This window comes from Vigna umbellata, chromosome 3 (genome assembly GCF_029865625.1).
Source record: "Vigna umbellata cultivar VRB3 chromosome 3, Vumbellata_1.0, whole genome shotgun sequence".
Lineage (NCBI taxonomy): Eukaryota > Viridiplantae > Streptophyta > Magnoliopsida > Fabales > Fabaceae > Vigna > Vigna umbellata.
Window position 1 is genome coordinate 23,531,101 of NC_142167.1, and position 21,959 is coordinate 23,553,059.

A 21,959-nucleotide genomic window follows, 5' to 3' on the forward strand; every position below is an offset into this window, starting at 1 on the left:
ATTCATTAAACCAAGTACATAACCAAAAAGCTAACATAAAAACAAAAAAAACAAAATTCAAATAAACATAAAACAAAAACATAAAAATCCTAATCCAACAACATCCATCAGTAGATGCTCTCAGTAACATCAATTAGTAGATGTCTAGTAGCATAGCATCCATCAGTAGATGATCTCAGTAACATCCCTCAGTAGATGTCTAATCTTTCTAATCAACATCCATCAGCAAATGTTGATCTTTCTCATCTTCATCGGCATCCATCAGTAGATGTTGTCAGTAGCATCCATCAGTAGACACTTAATCATATAACAACCATCAGTAGATGCTTAATCACATAGCCTCCATCAATAGACGCTATCATTCATCACCCTCATCATAGCAGCATCCATTAGTAGATGTTGTCATCTGAGTCCTCCTAGCATCCCTCAGTAGATGTTGTTCAGCATCCATCAGTAGATGCTGTCATTACTGCATAACAAAATCAAATCCAAACTACACAAATAATCAATTAAAAAGAAAAAATAAAAAACTGGGTTGCCTCCCAATAAGTGCTTATTTAACGTCACGAGCCTGACACCATTAAGCACAATCCGCATCTATGATGTTGGTGTTCCTTTTGCTTTCATCACACCAACTTATCTGCAACATCTTCCTGTTCACCATCTTTACCCTCCTTGAATAAGGAGCCTCAATCTCAATAACTTCATTCTCTTTAATATCTTTAACCACTTCATGCACAAAGTCTTGGTGAACTAGTTTCTCTTCGTTATCTGCCTTCTTCATCTACAATTGGCAGTTTTCTCTACTTTCATACCTAAAAACAAAGATTCTGATGACACTTGAAGGCTGGCGCTCAACGCCCTCAATGGGGCGCCCAAGCAATGATGTGTGACATCCTGCGCTGAGGGCCCTTAAAGGGGCAGTCAGGCGCCCTGTGACCTTCTTCAACCTTCTTCTCTTGATGATCTTGTGCTCCTAGTATAGATTTTATGATTTTATCCTGCAGACATTAAAGAACACTGCACTAGAGCACCCAATTAGCACTAAAAGATAAAAAAGATAAAAAGATAAAAAGATAAAAAGATAAAAAAATAAAAGGATAAAAAGATAAAAGGATAAAAAGATAAAAAGATAAAAAGATAAAAGGATAAAAAGATAAAAAGATAAAAAGATAAAAAGATAAAAAGATAAAAAGATAAAAAGATAAAAAGATAAAAAGATAAAAAGATAAAAAGATAAAAATAAAAGATAAAGCCTAATCGGTTAAGAATCACACAAAAGTATAGTTTAAACCACGAGTCCTCGACAACGGTGCAAAAAACTTGTTAAAATTTTGGCAAGTATACCGAATTGTATCAAGTAATAATAAAATGGTAAGACCAAGTATTATTTCCCAAAGGACTCATGACACTAAATAGTTATGTGATTACTCAACTAATGAAGACTTAAGAACAATTTTTAGGTTTTGAATACAAAACAAGAAAGTAAATATGAATGCAATTTGATTAATTGAGGCTAAACACTAGAATGAATGGATGAAGTTGATAATATGAGATGATAATGTTGTTGGGGTTTAGATTTCACCTACTCACTCTCATGCATATATGAATTCTTCTTCTTCATTAAATTGTTAACGTCACTCTCTAAATTACTTAAAACACGATCTCTCGGCGAAGAAAACCTATCCCTAATTAGTAGACCACAATCCCTTGCATCCCTAATAATTAATTATGCATTACGATTAGGAGCTTAAGACGACCAAAACTCATACCCCCATCCATGATCGTGATTCGTAAGATATCTCCCGATACTTAGACAAATCATAAAATATAATAATTTAGCAAAGGAGAAAATCCCTAACAATTAATGAAAGAAGCATATAATAATTCAGAACAAATTCAAATACATGAGAGTTTATAGGTTACATCTTTCCCAACAACAAATAAGGTTTAGTTCTCCAATATCATGGAGAAACTAGATGAACCATGGAATCAAAGAATGAAAGAGATAGAAAAACCCTAGAAAGAGAAAAGGAGAGTTGTCACATCCCCAAATATGCCCCTCAAAAAGAGAAGAGTAGAGCTGTCACATCCCGAAATCTACCCCCCCAAAGGGGTAAAAAGTTTGTTTTTGTGCTCAAGCCATCAAAAGATAGAATCCTTAGGACGTCCAAGTCCTTAAATAAAACATAAAAATAACAGAAAACGGGTCCAAGCCCACTTCGTTGGTGCTCAGCGCCCTAAGTGGGGCGCCCATGCATTGGACGGGTCAAATTGGCGCTCACACGCCTTGGATAAAAAGCTAGCGCTTAGGCGCCCTGCACTACACAAACTGGCGCTCAGGCGCCCTACGTGACCTCCTGTGATCCTTTTTTGATGTTTTAACTGTCCCTCTTGAATTCCAACTTCTTGATACTTTTGCTCTTCTTTTAAACCATTCCAATAACCTACAAAATCAAGGAAATTTGGTGATAAAATCTTTAAGTATACCCTTTACTCACTTATTCATAAAACTAAACTTAAAAAATGAGTTCAAGCAAGCTTCTAAGTCAAAAAGGGTTGATTTAATATCAAAATTGAATCACAGATAACGATATTTTTAACCGTTATCAATTTCATGTTTATGGATTCTAGTTCCCACCTCTTTTATTTCATCACGGTATTCAATCTGTACAATAAATGGAAGTAAATATTATCCAAATTTGGTTCGAGTCTTTTACTTCAATTTGAAAGCCAAAGATGGGGTCTACTCTAATAGAGTCAAAGGAGTAGATATTATTTTAGATGATGATATTTGCACCATCGTGGCTCAACTTCAACTTGATGAAGATGCGATGATGCTAACGTAGGGGCTCAAAGACTTCAACAAGATCTTCGTCTTTCGTTCATTCCTGAAGAACCCTGAGGTGCAAGTGAATAGGAAGCAGTTGTTGGTAGGTGGCCTTAAGAGTAATGAAAGGCTTATCCATTACGTGATTGTGTGATTGTTGTGTCTTAGTGCTCAGAAGCCGACCTGATGATCATAGTTAATGAAATTAAGATTCATTGGCTAGGCCTCATCTACGACACCATGATGAAGGCTAAGAGGTATACACATTATCCTCTACCCTATGCCTTGTTGGTTTCCAGGATTTGAGTATAAGGGAGTAGATGTCTTAACTGAGGCATTCCAGAGCACTCATCCCAACAACAAGATTGACAGTTCTACCCACCTTCAAATGGGATTAGTCTTGCAAGGAAATACCTATGTCCATCATGATGATGTGGGGAACCCAAATGATAAAGATGATGACAAGGAGATGGTTGATGTTCAAGATGAAGCGGGATCATTTGCACCAGCATCACCTAATCAGTCTTATTCCTAGAGAGTCAGCCTAGGCAGTTATCTAATATGTATCTTCTTCAAGCCTCTAGGCATGAGGAAGTTTGCTCTCTTCTTAGGGGATTAGATGATAGGGTCCATACTCTAGAGGGGTTAGTCCAACCTCTAGATGCTGATGATAGTGATGAGTAGTAGTCACCCCTCATGCATTTCATTTGAATTTTGTATCTCTCTTATGTTATGTTATGTTTTATTTTATCTAATGAAATAAAATTCCCTTATTGCTTATTTTTTGCTATTTTATTTATGGGTTATATTAAGGGGGAGTTCTCTAATGTACGGGGAGATTTTTTTTATAGATCACGTTTTTTTAGTAATGATAAAAAAAGGGAAGAAATATGTTTAAAGGCTTAATTATATTTATCTCTTGTCTTTAAGTTATGTATGAGTTACAAATCAGTATAGGTTACAAAAAGCTTTAAATCAAAGAATTTTTTGTCATAATAAAAAAAGGGGAAGATTGTTAGCATAAAGCTGAAGAGCTGAAATTTTAATGATGTCTCAAAGTCAAGTCTCAAGTGCTCTTATTGCAAGATGATCTTCATGAAGACTTATTTTTATATTAAAGCTTTTGTAATTTAGTATATTAATGTATATAATGTGGTTTATATTTGATTCTATGTACTGTTTGCCTTATGTTGTGTTAAAAATTGTTTTAGATCAGAAAACCAAATTTTATACTCAAGATAATCAATTACCACTTATGATAATCGATTAGCAATAATTGATTATGACTTGCCATAATCGATTATCACAGGCAATTATGAGATTTACTTCAACCAAGTTTTTGAACGTTGAGCATTTATTGATGCATAATCGATTACCATATCCGGATAATTTATTATTGCACGTTAAACAACTGATAACGAATTTTTGGAGGTATCCTTGAGTGAGATCTCTATAAATTTGATTGGGACTCTTATTCTAACATACAATATATGAAATAAGTGTATTTCAAAATTCTTATCTAGGGTTTGTGTAACCCTTGTGTTGTGGCTTTCAGAACTTGGGGTGTTGGCATAAAGCGTGAACTTTCACTAGGAGTGGGATTGAGTGTTGTTGTTGTTGATTTGAAAGTTTGTCATCCTTTGTGAAGATTCAAATAAGGTTTTCGTCCTTTGTGAAGATTCATAGGAGGTGGTCATCCTTCACGAAGCACTCAAAGAAGGTGTTCATCCCTTGTGGGTTGCAAGGGAAGTGAGTTTCATCTCTTGAGGTAACAAGAGAGGTGTTCTAACCTTCAACTTGTTTATCTTCTTTGTAATTGTAATAGTTAGTTGGTTTGTGCTAGTGGAACGCTAATTCTCGATATAGGTTAACAACTGAATGTAGGATCTGTGTGATCCAAACTAGTATAAAAATTACCTGTGAATTTTCTCTCTTCCTTACTCTTTAATTTACTTAAATTGTTTTAAGGAGTTTATATAATTGCGAGAAAATTATTAAAAGAATGATTTGCGATAAGAAACCACTTCACCCCCTTCTTGGTTTGTTTAACATACTAATGATTCCGCTGCACCGCTTTGACACTAACATCTTTAGGTTTTGAAGTTTAACAAACATGAGAAAACGAAATATCATCTTAGAAAGAAGAGGGTCTAAGCTAAACCCAAAAGGTGAACAAAGACATGTCTCTTCAATAAGACTAGACAAAGATCACTAAGAAACCCTATGGAAAACAAAAGTCGGAACGCTAGGTGACAAAAGATCTATCATCTAAGAAATAACCATAATGTTTCCTAAAACATCTAACCAAATGAAAAAAGAGGAGCTCAAAAGATTCATACTCAGAAGCGCCTAAAGCCAATCCAAAAGTCGTTTCTCCATACTGCAACAATTGACATTAAAGAAAATGTTAAGACCCTTTCACAAACATAAGCCAAACTACTCTTATCTCTCAAGTGGAACCTTCCATTATAGATAAAGCTCTGGAAAAGGACTCATGGGTAGAAGCCATGGAAGAAGAACTCAATTAGAACCAAAGCACACGTTTGATAAAAACCTTGAGAAAATTACAAAACATGCTATGAATGTGTCTGTTGAAGACTTCGGCTCTAACAAGTTGTACAAGATATGCATAAATGAACATCTATGATAAAAAGGGGTACTAACCTAGTCTACCAAGAGTCAACTCAATACTTAACGAGCAAAATCTTAACAAAGTTATAAATAGCCAAACGTATGAAGAGAAGACAAGGATAACGAAGTGAATACATTTTTTTCTCTAATCTATGTGCTTATAATTCATAAATCATCTAAAGCTTACAAGTGAAAATAGAGTGAAAAAATTTCAAGATTTACATATTATATTGTAATTAAAAATATAGTCTTGTAAAGAATTATCCATTGTTGCACATCCTTCTACGGATATATACTGACAAGAAGTGGTTCGAATACTTATAAAAAAAATGTATAAATATATTATCTAATAAGTTTTTTTTTCTTTTTTGAATTATAAGTAATATTATGTTAGTTGAATTCATGTGTTAAATTAACCTATAAATCTCAACCCATGACCGATAACTGTAGTAGTAATCTAGTTAGTGATTATAAGAAGCTAAGAATTATATTATTAATATTATCTTGAATTGAAAAGTCTTTTTTACTACATCTTAAAGATTCGTAACACAAGTACAATTGTGTGTTTTATATGAATAATTATTAGATCACATGTTCCTTTATTAACACCTATCGAGAAAGGCCAAGCATGGTATAAGAACAATTAATTAATGGGATCTGATCTTATCTCCGAGGCAACAGAATAAAATACCTAACAAATCATTAATTATATATTGTGTCTTTTTTTCTTTTTTCTATGAGATGTGTTTCTTGATTTTCTTATTCATTAACTTGTTTTGTTATTTTGTTCATAATCTGGCGAGCGTGAACTTGCTGAGGAGTTTTGTTGTCAACGCTCACTTTCTGGAGAGTTTTATTGTGAGTGAGGTCAATATAGTGTAACATTTTTCTCTACATGCTTATGCAGGGAAAGAAAGAATGCTTTGCCTCGTGTCTATTTGTTTGCTATGATTTGATCCGGGCAGACATTGCTCTCGAGTTGGCCTTATGAACAAAATGATTGACTTTGTCTTCCCATATCCGTGCAGGTTTGTATTCCTTCTGTACCTGTTTATTTATTACTTATAGAAATTATTAGGAAACTGCATACTTTACTATTATGTTGTTTGACATATGATGAATTGTACAATTTATAGTGTTTGACATAGTAGGAATCATACAAGTTATTTATGAATATTATACATTTGATAAATTAATTGAACAATGATGTTTATGTAATATCTATTTTAAAAGCCAAATGCTTGCATGATGCTCAATAGAAGTTATTGTGATTGTTGGTCGTGTATGTATATTACATATATGGAAATGTATATATATATAGAGGTGCTCAATCTTTCATTAAATTGTCAATAACATTACATACAAAAATTACATACGGACCGTATGTAATTACATATGAAAATTACATATAAATTTTTTTGTATGTAATTACATATCGATTTTTTCGTATATAATTACATACAGATTTTTTTGTATGTAATTACATACAAATAAATTTATATGTAACATTACCTATGACAATATTACATACAGATTTTTATTCGTATATAATCTGTATGTAATATATTATATATGAATTTTGGAGGTTATATATAGATTTTGGCTGTATGTAATTATGATTTTTTTTTGTAATCACTAGTGCAAAATATACTTTTTATAGCTATTTTTTTTACTTGCTTAAATTCACCAGCTATAAAAAATGATACGATGGCATTATTGTAAATAAGGTAAGTTCTTTTACACGGGTTGTACTTATATTAGGTATAAAAAAGCAAAACAAATGTTTTGAAACCGCTTCAACTTATAACCGGTACGAAAATAATTTAAAAAAAATTTCTATACCTAATAAAAGCTAAAACCGGTACAGGAATAACTTTAAAAAAAAATTCTATACCTGATAAATGATAAAATCGGTATAGAAGTTTGGAAAAAAAATTACGGTTCGACGATTAGACAAAAAACCAAATTCTTTCTCTTCCTACTCTGCCTCCTCCGCCGTGAATCTCATTCCTTCCGCTCCAACCGCCACCAATTCCCATTCTCATTCTCTGATAGTCACCAAGTCACCAATGAAGCGCTCAATGTTATGATTTCTAGGGCTCCGGCTTCTGGAAAAGTACGGTTTGATCGTCCCCCATTCTACTCACTTCGTTTTCTTCTTCTACCTCAACGAAGAACCTTCTTCTCTTTTGGCTTCTCATAATTTGTTGACGAAGCATTGGTGTTTGTTGACGAAGTGTTTGTGTTCGGCCTTCTCTTTCGGTTTTCTCGTTCTGCCTTCTCGTTCAGCCTTCTCGTTGGTGTGGTTCAGTGCATTGAGGTCACGAAGTTCGTTGTTGTGGTTGGTTAAGGTGACGCGTTCAACAGTCCCTTCATTTGGTAAGTAATCCTTCTCTTCCTTCATTCCTTAGTAATCCCTAAAATCGTAAACCACAGGAACCCTAATCTACGTTTTGGTTTTAATTGGGACATTTGTGGTTCGGCAAGCTGTGTTTCATTCTTTCCAAAGTTCGATTAAGGCATTGTGTTGTGGTTTAAGAAGGTTGGAAGTTGTATTAAGTACTCCTACCTCCTGCTCCGTTGAGGTTGCCAAGATCATTGCGACACTTGTTGAAGAGTTGGACAATCCAGAGGCTAAAATTAGAATTGCCTCTCGAGTAGATTTAAGCCTGCCACTGTGGTTGTTACTATGGTTGTCACTTCTGAACTTCTAAAATGTTTTGATAGCTTCTTATTCTGATTTGAGTTATGAACCATTCCAATGATACCAATCTTTTAATCGATTGAAAAGAAAAAGTGCACTACCTGATGACAGGTGTTATTACTTTGTTTTACTGAAATATTATTGCTGAATATTTGCTCCATTTAAAAATTGAGTCAATTCATATTCATTCATGCATACTACCTTTTTCTCCTGTTGTGCTCCCTGCAATTGCCATCTTAGAGGACCAATTCACATCTAAACTTAAATGATATTCAATATTTGATTCAAAATATTGCCCACGATGCCTATATTGGGAAACAATAAATAATATTATTGCTAAATATTCTGAATCAACAGATATTTCCCATTATGTGTTGTATAAGACTAGTTTGGAAACAGTTTTCGAATTACTATTTTTTGTTAGGCAACTACAATCAGTGATGATGACCGATCTCTCCCTTTACTAATGGATGAGAGAGGGTTTTGTTATTGGCCTATAATTGTTGGGCTGAGTTTCTTCTGATATAGAGGTTGCAAAGCTTGCATTTTTTCAAGTTTGAGCTTCTTGAGCTAACTGCTTACTTTTTGTTTCTCTGCTTTGAACCATAATCTTATCCTTTTGAAATTTCCTTTTCTGTAATAATTTTTCCCCTTCCTTTTTAAAGGTTTTGGTGTAGAGGAAAGTGTTAATCTCTTTGGCAAGTGCACCAAATCGTTCAAGTAATAAACCGTGGTAAGACCAGGTATCGTTTTCCCAAGAGACTCGTAATACTAGAAAATTGTGCGATTAACAACTCATCTAGACTCAAGAACAACTCATCATTTAAGAATATGTGCAAAAAGATAAATTCACAAGTAATTACAAGGTTGGACTTTGGTATTGAAGGCACTTGGAAATGGAAAATACCTTAAATGGTATGAAATGACATTGTTAAGGTTAGTTTTCACCAATGCACTCTTGTGTATAACCAATTTCATCTCCTCTCTATCAATTTACTAAAGTCAATCCACTAAAACACTCTAGCCCTAATCCCTTAGGTGAAAGAGCCTAGGTTTTCCTTATCAAACTCCAATCCCTTGGACAATCTAACAAGCAAACCCGCATTAAGAACTAGGATCTAAGACAACATGTGAATCATATCCCATCTCTGGCTCAATGACCCACAAGGACTCTTGTTTCAGTTCAAGATTTCATATCCCATCCCTGGCTCAATGAAACCCCAAAATCAAGTCATGAACATCCCCATTACATGCAAGCTTTAAGATCGAAAACAAGAATACTAGTAATAGATAGAAAAGGCATTTATAAATACGAAACAATCATTCATTACACAAGAGTTCATAGGCTACATCTAACCCTAACAAGATGAATCTGGTTCTCCATTTCCATGGAGAACCCTAAAGCTTACAAACATGGAAGATGGAAGAAGAAGGAGACCCAAAGAAAGAGGAGGAGATGTTCCCACAAGCTCCTCGCGCCCTCCATGAGCTCCAGACGTGAAATCGCGCCTCCAAAGAACCAAAGACCCTTTTTTCTTTCTGCCTCGTGAGTATATATACTGCCCGAATTCTCGCTTAAGCTAAATTATTCTCGCTTAAGCGAAAATAAACTTCTTGAAGAAGATAGTCATTCTCACTTAAGCTAAATTATTCTCGCTTAAGCGAAAATGACTTTTAAATCAATGACTTCTTGGATCACCGAGGCTCTTCAATGTAATGGAGGATCTTCCTAACATCAAAATAGATAAAAAAATAAGGGATTAGAGTATTATTTACGTAATGTAGCTCAAAATATAGATAAATACTAAAACTAAATAAAAGAGAGGATTTACGCAAGTAATAAGCTAAAGAAGAGTTGATTTTGCTACTAAAATGATGCTTAGATAATGGTAAGAATTAGCATTATCTGGTAGGTTGTGGAGTTGATGTCTTTGCTTGTGGATTGAAGGTATGAACACTGTAATGTTAATGATCATTTACATTAAGGGTTTGTTAGAACACTTACCGGATAAGAAAATAATAAGGGAAAATAAAATAACTTCTTAATAAGATAAAATTAGTTTATACATTAACTAATTTGCAAAAAAAAATGGTCCTATGTTAGCCTTTTTGAAGTCTAGCTTTTAATTCCTGGATAAGTTAATTTTAGATTATAGGATTTCTTTTTCAATTTTCTTTTCTTGGAGATGTTTATGGAAGAATTTCTCCGAGTAAGCTTTAAAATTATGACCATGAGTGCATGCTCACGTGTTTTTAGTAATTGAAGCTTCAATGCAATATAAATGTTTGTTTATAAACATTAGTATGGTGAGAAATTTTACAAAGTGAACAAATTATTTAGACATGTTAATTTATTGCACCTTATTTATTCATGGATTTTACAGAGTTATTGAGAAGAGCAGGTACTTGAAGTTTTGCTTTAGTATAAGAGCTCATTGCCATTGGTGAAAAACAGGTTGAACTTTTTTTGTTGTGTTTTCCTATCATAACATTTTAAATTCAGGCATAGCCGTATTGATTGCTTTGCATGAATTGTTCCTTGAAATTGTGAATGAGTGTGATAGGACAGTCATGTCGTGGCTTTGGATTGCGATACAATCATGGACACTTTTTACCTTGATGTCATGTCATACTCTTCAATAAAATATATAGTCCTAGTTTTGTTTTCAATGTTGTCCTTCATTGTGTTAATGCATAACCTTAGGTAAAGCTTTAGAATAAGGAATTGGTTACTCAACTGGTGTAAAACACAGCTTAGAAATTTAGCTTTAAAAGAATTCTGAGGTTAAAAGATTACTTTCATTTATTTCATTCTTAATTGATGTAAAACACAAGGAGAATGAATTACTTTCATTCTTGTAGAAACCATTTTCTGTATTGAAAACAATTGTGTCAACAACAAACATGAGTAAATCCACTACGCTAAAAGGCTAAGAGTGATACCTGCAAGTAGGCCTCTAAAGAGATCATCAACACCAGATAGGTACACTGCAATAAGGAGAATCTGAAATCTCTATCAAGTGAAGGAAATTATCACGGATGGGAAAGGAAAAACCTCAACAATATGTAGTGTGAATAGGGAAATAGCAGAGGTGTTCACATAGCAACAGTGGTTCGATATCTAGCAGGATGTTCCTAAGCATCATTCTGTCAAAGTGTATTATTAGGACATATGCTCTTAGGTTGAGATGGAAAAAAATAAAATTAAGAGATGAAAATGTAGTAGTTCAAATAATATAGTTGCTGAAAAGAAAAATTCTAACCCACTACGAATGGTTCACAAGACCATTTCAGAGGATGAAGAAGATAAATTCAAGATTAATTCACTAACTAGAAAACAAAAATAGATCTTTTAAAGCCCAACAAATGAAAGAGAAATAACTTTTGTGAAAAAAAAAAAAGAAGCACACAAGACAGAAAAACATTAGTTAGCCTTTGGAACTGTAGTCACAAGACAAAGGTACAAAATAGTGAAATTTTGTTTTAAAAATTATCCAATGATACAATTTTAAACATAAAAAAATTGTAACAACTTGATTTGAGTTCATTCAAAAAAGGGGTCTTAAACTGTATAATTTAAATTTAAATTTTAAAAAATTATAATGCATTATTAAACTAGTACGACTCTAGTTTATATCATAAAATAATACCACACTAAGAAGATTTCAATTAAAATTTAAAAAAATTACAGCATACTAAATTATGTAACTGTATACTAGAAATGAGAACTAGTGAAATAAAGATAATTTTGGGAGATTACAGTAATGATAACTAATCATTAAACTAACTTATGACGTGTCAAAGTGTGAAGTGCTGTGAGTCTGAGTAAAAAAAACTTTCTATTATTAACTTTAAGCATTACTAAAGGGTCAAGAATAAGAAATACAAAAGATATAAATTATCCCAGAGACTATTTCAATTTAATCGGTCTAAACTGTATAACTTAAACTTAATGTATTTAACTATATTACATACATAAATATTACACTCTCTAGTCCTTAATATAACTTATATTTATGAAGAAATTGATGGTTTTTTTATTAGGCATTTTTTAATATCTATGAAATATTAACTTTTTCTTCTTTATTTACCATTTTAATAATTTTTTTAAAATATTTACATTAAAATTAACAAATTTTAATAATAAAATTAAATAAAACTCTTAAAATTATTTTTAAATCTAACCCAATTTTATAAAATCATCCAATTTGGATACACTAAAATATCATACCAAAACATATATATTAGGGAAGATTTACGCATATATATTAAGTAAATTGACTAGAATGAATAGTGTTTGGTCATGTTTATACAAACTCTTACAATGGTTTATTTTACTTGCAAAAAGGACTCGAGTTACACATTAGCCAATAATGAGAGCTAGAAAAACAGTGATGGGGAAATGTTTTGTGTACATTCAAAATTCTGCAACTAGAGAGAGAAATGACAGATGTTATGGATAACATGATATCACAAAAAGAGAAAATTAAAACTGATATAAAAGAATAGTCATACGTTAGAAGATTAAAAATATCTTGATAATAAATTAAAATCTCAATTTGTCAATTGCAAATAAAAACCTAAATCAATAGTTAAACATTCCCATCAATTGGTTATCTTAATTTAAGACAGATTGTCACAAATGTACTTTGTTTTACAAAGGATTAAGACAGATTGTCACAAATGTGACTCTCCTTTTAGATGTAGTTGATTTTTTTTTTTCATAAATTTCTAATGAAATTTTACTATTTTATTAGATTACCTGTTCGTTATTATGATGTGATGATAAACACTAGTGCACTAAGAAGATATTGCAGCGGTTGTTTTGGCTTATTCGTACCGATTTTACAACCGAGGTATATAAAGGTGAAGTAAAAAGCCTACCATTTGTGGTCTCGGTTCTGAACCGAGGTATAAAGATATATGCTTTTGTTTTGGTTAAAATGAAACCGAGGCGGTATAACGTATTATTTTTTTTTTGCCAGACTTTTGGTCTCGGGTTCTGGTGAACCGAAGCAGTAGAAAGGTTCCTTTTTTTTCTCAATCTTTATGCTAGAATCGATAATATACATTTTTAAGGTCATGAACACATCACCTTCCATGAACATAGATCACCTTCCATGAAGGTGTTCAACATCTGCTTATTGTAATAAACTTTAAAGAGAGGAAATCTGAACTCAATCTTCAATCCCACAACCAGCAAAAGAGGGAAAATATCATAGAAATAATAAAGGTCACACCAAGCTAGAATCATATTCGTTCCTTTCATAACATATCATAATCATATAACATAAAAAGAAAAAAAAAACACAGTTTTTCCTCCAAGCAAGTTCATCCCTTCAACCTACATTACACGGAACCTACACTACAGAGAGGAAAACTTTCTCCTTCAATTCCTCTTAACAAAACATGCCAGAACACCAAAAATAAAAAAAAAGCCATATCCAGAAATGTGCTCTGCTCCTTCTTCACCTACGTCAAATAGAGCCAATAGCCAAATGATACTCAATACACATCAAATTTCGTTAAGCCAACAACCAACAACCATTTTTCTTTGCAAGAAAAACCCAACCACCTATTCGGCGATTAATATTATAACTTTACTCAAACTATTCATTGTGTAGATATTTGATGACACGTCTCGAATGGAACAACATGTCATAAAGGATGTTCGGGAGCAATGGGCTGCATTTCTTTTAACCATTTGTAAATGATTGGATGCTTCAATATTACATTTTGAGTTTAGGAACTATTATATGTGTAATATGTTAAGTAACTATGTTAGGTAAATATAGCTAGGAACTTTGTTAGGTAAATATTACATTTTGATGTGTTAATGAAAACAATATTGATTATTTTACTTGTTATTGATTATTTAAACTGTATTATGGGATTGAATCTTATGCAAGTCTGAATATGGATAGTAGTTCATACAAATAAAATATTTAAAAAAAAAACGTCACTTTTTACACCAGTCAAAGCCACATCAAGTATAAAAAGTCTTGTTGTTTTACACCTATTATAGCACTAGTAGGTATAAAAAGAAATTTTTTTTCTCGGTGTAAATATAAAACTTTTATACCTATTATGAATAACACAGGTATGGAAAGTAAAACATTCTACACCGATTCAAGAATAGGTATAAAAGATCCTAAACTTTCTATACCCCTTGCTTCTATACCTACCCAAAAATAGGTATAAAAAGCCTTTTTTAATAGGTATAAAAAATCATTTTTGTACTAATGAATGAACAAAGACTATAATTTTTCATGGTGAAGAACTCATAATAACTACCACTAGTCTTTATGAGCAAGCTACTTTTGGTTCTAAGGTTGAATGGTGCCCTATGCATGATGTGCCACAAATTTGTATCTTCATGTGAACCATATAATTCTTTCAATATGCAAAAAGAACAACACCTACAAACACTTAATCTAGGGAACTCTTACTTCAAGAACTGTATCTACAAATTTTGACGATAAGGATTTTCTACCATTAAGGTCACGTAAACTCCCTATCCCATACTAACTTCGTGCAGCTTGACAAAAACCGTAAGGTTTGGAGGCTTATTACTATACCAATAACTTACTTTAACCACCTGAACACATAAAACAGGTCTTAGGCACCCATACATTATACCAACACTAGGAAAAATTCTACAACAGCGTGACAAATGGCTGGACCAGTAGGATTCACAATTTAGTCATTTCTCTAGCTTAATTTTCAAAAAATTGAACCAGGAGAATTACAAATAAACATTTGCACTCACAATACCAACAACAGGGAAACCAAAACAGCAACTGAGATGCGTGAATATATTTCTTTTGGCCATAATCACTACAAAAATAATTAATTATAACAGAGGTTTATTTCAGACGATTTTAATAACCTCAGGTAATTTTGGCGATTTTTTTCAAAACCGCATATATTTTTGGCAGTTTTATAATAAAACGTAGTAAACGTTTTATTTTTCTTACAATCTCTGAACTTCCCTCTGTTTCTTCTTCCTCATTTCCCATTTCCCTCTTCACTTTGTCTTTACAATTAATTATCTCCTTGTACACCAGTTGCCCAGTTGTTATCTTGCTCTCCACTTCGTGTTCACCATTCATGATTTTCTTCTTCACTCCTTATGTCGTCGTTGGCCCTTCATTAGTAAGCTCTCTTCCTTTGCAATCCCTAAAGGTTTTCCCTCTCGTATGAAAATTTTTTTTCATGCCCTTGTTCTCTTTCGAAAACCCTAAAATTTGAAGAGGCTAAAGCTTTGGAAGCAATGCAGCAAGAAACCCGCAGCAACATTCGTAACAGAGCTGGTGGAACACTTGAACACTCTGGACATTGCGCTTCCTAGTCCCGAGCTAGGGGAACTATTAGTCTCACAGATATGCTTCGACAACAACCACCCTTGATGTGGAAGTTCACGCACCAAGCTCTCTTCTCGCTTCCAACGCCATACCTCACCGCCACTCTCACCCTCACTCTTTCGCTCTCTTTCTTCCTCTCCTATCGCAATACGCGTTCTCCTTTCACCCTACACCATCTCTCTCCTGCAACATCAAGTAATAAACCCTAATTTCACTCTCGCTATCTTTACTCAATCTATTGGTTTCACTTAATTGCTTAATCGCGTTTCTGTTTTGCAGGGTTGTGAGTTTTGTCGACTCCAAGCTTCAGATTTCAGAAACCTATAAGGTGCGCGATTTGGAGATAGCGCAGGTGTTCGTGCTATACTTTTACGTGATTGTGATTTCGCTACTCGATTGTATGCTGTTTGATTGGGGATTTCAAGTGACGTTTAGTGAGAAATTGAGTGATCTGTTCAGGTCCTTGGCAACTTTTCTGGCCTCCTATGCCCTCCTACATTAGTTATTGATGTAGCCAATCAGGCAACTAGAAAAGCTACAAGCTTCATTTAAAAATGATAAAAAAAACGAATATATCTTCTTAATGCACCTTTTCTTTTAAGAAGAGATTCATCACATGTTTGATTTTTTTCCATTTCATCAATTATTTTCATAATTTACTTTCATAATTTATTCTATGAATGGAAAGGGTGAATCTAGCACTGGAATTCGTGGTAATGCCAATACAAAAGCAGGTTAACTTTTTGGAACTAGATCTTTTATTTCCTTGATTCCATCTTGCAATATATGTATTCAACATTCTTCATGTGTATTTTTCTGTTGATATCTATGATACTTGTGAATTATCTTTTAGGTGGGAACTTGAGACATCTCATAGTGGAGGCTTGCATAACTAGGAATTTAATGGATACGTCAGTATACTTCTGTCCTGGTTATGTCTCTATATCTGTTTTGTCTTTGTCAGATTCATCACCTCTAGAAAAATCTCCATGGTCAATGTTTATGGAAGGAACACCATTAAACAATACTTTGTTCTCTAACGATGACCCCTGCCTCAAGGTTTATTTCTTGTGTCAAATTTGATCTAATTTTGGTGTTATCTTAACTGCTAACGATTGACCTTCATAATCTTATTTTGTCCGAGCCTAGTAGAGATAGAGAAGTTATACTATATTGCATTAAATGGATCAGATGTGGAAAGGCCAACAGCTACAAAGATTCTATGTGGTGCATCCCTTGGTCATGGATGGTATATTCAGGTGAAGAATCCTATTCCTAATAGTGATATTATAAATTGGTAGTCCTCCTGCAACAATAAAAGGTGCAAGTGCAAGTGTTAAATGTATAACAAAATTGAAGAATAACATATAATATAGTAACTACTAATAATTTTGTTTTTAATAAACTAGATAATACACTAGTTTTGTTCCTTCAATTTTTTAATGTAATGTATTTGTTGTGTCGGGATATTATAGTTTACTGGTTTTCTTTATTGAAATTAAAATTTTTAAATATTATATTATTTATTAATATTTTAATATGCTTTTATTAAGTATACTCAAAGGAGTTTATGGAGCATGCATAAGTTTATGTATACTTTCAATTTTGACACCCATATCTTATTGCATGCTTGGTTTATTGAAATTTTGTAGACCCCACCCTGATATGACATTGACTAGCTGGGACCATTAATTGAAAATTTAAATTTATTCATTAGTTTAACTCATTAATGTCCTTTTCAGATATTAGTTTTATCCTTTGGTTGTACTAGCCTATGGTTAATGTATGGTATTGCATTCTTAAATGTTGTATCCTCATTATTTATTGTTTCTGATATCAAGCATTGTCTCCTTGGCAATAATATGGTTTGGTTGTGCTATAATATTGAAACAAGTTGTGCATCCATGTAGATTGCAATTCTTTTTTGTTCCAAAGCTTATAGTTAACGTTTGCATTAACTTTTGTTTTGTCTAAACTTTTTCTTCATCTTATCATTATTACTCTTTTTTTGGATATTGGTTGTTGTAATTTAAGGTAATGAAATTTTAATTTGAGAAAGGCTATAAAAGAGGGAATACAAAGCTTTTATATCGCTCGAAGAAATCTTAGGAAGAACAATGATGATATCTATAACATTTTTTGCAACTATGTTAAATGATATTTGCACACATACTATTTCAAATTTTAATTTTTTCGACTGTTGTTCATATTGCAGCTCACTACACCTCATTTTCTGCTTCATGGCAGGAACTAAGATAATTTGAGAGAAGATGTGCAAGAGTCTGAGCGGAAAAATAAAATATATACTGAAAAGATAGGGTGTGATTACATGTAGCTTACATACTTGTAGGAAATCAATTGAACTATAACAAATTGACTATGCTCATAAAGAGATAGATAATCCTTAGATACAATATATGTGATACTGATAACTGAGAAGAATTGATTTCAATATTATACCAAAACTATGCTATCCCAATTCAATTTACAGTTCTTGTCTAAAATTAAACTTTTAATTATGATAATAGTAGCAATGGGTGAGTTTGTTTCCCTTTATTCATCAGAACTCTTTCCTTTATCTCAAACCAAATGGTAAGTCTAAGTCCTAGGATCTGAAGAACAACTATGACAGAATTGAACTTCAGGAAATGGTTCAAGTGGCCCTCTTATGTACTCAGTATCTTCCAAGGCATAGGCCTAAAATGTCTGAAGTGGTTCACATGCTCGAAGGTGATGGACTAGCAGAAAGATAGAAAGCTTCACAAAGAGTTGACACAACCAAGTTCAAACCCCAAGAGTCATCTTCATCACATAGGTACTATGATCTCACTAATGACTCTTTGTTGTTAGTCCAAGCCATGGAGCTCTCAGGACCCAGATGAATCAATTTTCCAGTAGCACTACATTTTCATTTTTGTTTTAAAGGTATTCAAATAAAGCATATGAAATTAAAGAACATATGATAGTTGAATCTTTGTTACAAGAAGATTATAATGTTGTATGATAGAGATTTACCAAAGCTGAAAATGGCTTTGGTGTTTACTTTCAAATATACAGAATCTCATTCGTTGAATGTTAATTTTGTAATATTACTGTTAAAAATGAATAATTTTGTAATATTACTGTTAAAAATGAATTGCAGTGAAACATCCTGTGGTTGTATGATTAATGTCTCAAAGTTTACTATGTTATTTATGATGTTTTTTTAGCTGGGTGAGTTGCAATCAATTACGCATCATGGTTTTTAAATTCAAACTACATTAACAATAATAACACGAGACCATAGACTCATAATTTCTAAATAAGTTTCATATAAGAAAAATTTGATATTTATAAAACTTTTTAAACAATTTCATATTTATAAAACTAGTAGTTACGGCTGTTTTGGAAAGCCAGTTACCGGCGGATTTGGAAACTCTCGGTAATTATTGGCAGTAATTGCAAAATCCTTGGTAAACAGTGATGATTATATACAAAACCGTTAGAAATTATTTAACGACGGAGTTTTTCCTAATAGTTTTTCCAATCTCGAAAAAGGTATTTATCAAGTTAAAACTGTCGGAATGCAAAAAAGATTCCAGATTTTTGTAGTAAATCCTACTGAAAAAACTACTGCAACAAGGGTACAAGGTAAGCTTATAAAGGTTTTTACACAATCCTAGTTAGTTATAGGGTTCTAAACTAGGACAGAGATAGAAAAGGCCATATCCTAGTTATATTGAACCTGGGCTTGCTTACCATACTGTTATTGAATAGCTTTACCTTATTAGATTACTTACCATAACTGGGTAAAGTTTTTTTACCCCACCCACATTGTTCTGTCTATGCTCTCAATTTAATAACTTGTAGCAATCTATATGAGCCTTAATCTACACTTCCAGAACTAGTAGATACAAATTGATACCTAAGAAAAATTCATGATTTTAATATACTAAGAATACAAAAAAAACAGACATTAACACTATCTTACAAATCCTATATCCACGATCTTCATTGGAAAATGTTCCTAAATCATGGTTATAGAGAATATAGTCAGAATGTGTCAGGAAATTGTCTCTATAAAGTAAAATAAGTAAACAAAAGGGAAGTAATAATAAAAATCTCCCTAGCTAACCCACAAGTATGTATTCTAGACAATAACTTCAATAGCAGAATTAGACACTAGCACGACAACAATGGGATCAAATATTGTAGTAGAACAAGTATCAAGTTAGGGCTAATTACCAATGTATCATTGCACACAATTAAAACAACAATTACGAACAACAAAGGCACAATTTTGTGAACCTATTCAAACCAACATAAAACTAACCTCCATAGTAGGGATTCTTGACACCCTCCATCAACGACAACCTCCTTACTCCACGGTAGTGCTAATAAATTCAATAATGACCATCCACCAAGAGCCTTCAACGAAAACCCCTCAATCACAGCATGAACCCTTAAGGAAGATCCCTCAACACATCACCTAGCCTCTCGGGATGACATCAACATCCTCCTCACAGCGTCAACGTACCACGCAGCCTCACCTCGGACCACCAACAAAAGAACGAAATGGATGTTGCCTGGGAAGAACAATGAGTCCAAAGCTTTGCTTGAGAAGAATGCAGAGACCACTTGTAGAGCTTTTTGGAATGAAGAAGGAGGAAATAAGGTTCTGCTTCGAAGAATTGAATTTAGGGGAGACAAATCCCAATTTTTTAGCCTATTCCATCAAACAACTCACCGACGACCTCAAATATGCCGATAATGAAATTCACTAACATATTACCAACGAAAATATTTATCGATAAATGCAATCATAGAGTCCGTCAATAATTTATATTTATCGACGAATCGAAGGTCATTGATAAATATCCACCGATCATATGAGTTTTTACTAGAGCTGTCAAATGAGCCCCTTTAATAAGATTTGGCCCTAGCCCATGTGGGTTGGGGCCAAAAAAGTCTACAGGGCCAAAATAACTCTTTATTAAAAAAGCCCACAGGGCTAAAAACCCCTAAAGCCCTATAGGCCAGGGCCAGCCCATGGGCTTTCCCTTTTACAAAATTTAACGTCCAGAAACATAATATCATCATACAAGTAATCACAAATCATGTGTATTTTTTATCTAGCTTTCATTTTGTCTTTGTTAGTAATAACTTATAACCATAATTGATTCATGCATAATTATATTTTTTTACCAATAAAATTAATTTTCTACTTCATAATTGTTTCTATATTAATTAGTTTAATAATAATGCTTTTATACAATTATTCCTTAATTTCCAAATTTTGTTTTGATAATTTTTTCATCTTAATTTTGGTTTCTTAATTTTTGTTTGTAAATTTGACGGTTTAGAGATATCTACATAAAATAGATTTAAAAGTTAAAAAATTTAATTTAATTTGTAAAATTTTGATGGACTAACGAATTTATTTATAGATGGTAATCTATTTTGTCACTAGTTTAAATCAATATCATTCGATTAAGATTTGTGATCAAAATTACATTATTTTTAATTGGTGTGAACATGTTAAAATTTTGACTTAATAACTTTTTAACTTTTTTAATTTTCCAAATTTAATAAAATTAATATTTATTATTTACAAAGTTATATAATTCTTTTAAAAAAAATTTATGAAACGTATAATTTAGTCATTTACATCAATTTATATATTTTTATGTCTTTTTCATATATTTTATATTATATTCATTTGTTTTGTTTATTAGTTTCTTATTAAGAGACATTGATGTAATTTATTATTTATTTTATATGTTAATAATTAAATACAATAATAATTTTAATTTTAGTATTATAAATTATAATATTATATTTATGTTAAAATATTGAATCTATTATTTAATTATTTTTTATTAAATCGGCTCAATTATGATAAATAATTCAATAAAAACGATCTTTGTTGGATAAAGATAAGTATGATTTTAAAATATTAATTTAATCTAAAAGATTAAAAAAAAATATGATTTTATAACCACTAGGATTACATCTAGATCTTGTATACTAACATATATGATATTTATAAGAATTTTGCCTAACAAGGATTTTCACTAAAAAGTTAGTTATTTTATTACGTGAAATTAATTTTAAACTTTACAAAGTTTGTGGTTTAATTTTTTAATGTATATATATCTATACAAAACATTCAACAAAAGAATTTTATATGACAAACTATAAAAAATAAAAATTTTACACCAATATTAAAAATTCATCCAATCAGTAGATTTGAATTTAAAATCTATTCATAATTAATATTTCAAATATTTATATAGATATCAGAATTCGATTATTGAAAAATCAAATTTTCAACTGTGTTACTTTTATAATTTCTTTTTTGAAATTTTTTTCATTTTCTTTTAAATAAAAATAATAATAAAAATTTTCTTTTTTAACTTTCCAAAATAATAAAATTATATATTTAAAATAT

The 21,959-nt window shown here is 32.0% G+C and overlaps 1 long non-coding RNA gene across 1 annotated transcript; it reads right to left on the reverse strand.

Moving 5' to 3' along the window:
* Nucleotides 1-13,348: 13,348 nt before the first annotated feature.
* On the reverse strand, nt 13,349-20,289 carry LOC148201999 (uncharacterized). The gene is made up of 2 exons (XR_015785274.1): nt 19,842-20,289; nt 13,349-13,637 (listed from the first exon to the last, which is right to left on the reverse strand). It is a non-coding gene; the product is annotated as an uncharacterized LOC148201999 (long non-coding RNA).
* Between the last annotated feature and the right edge of the window lie 1,670 nt (nt 20,290-21,959).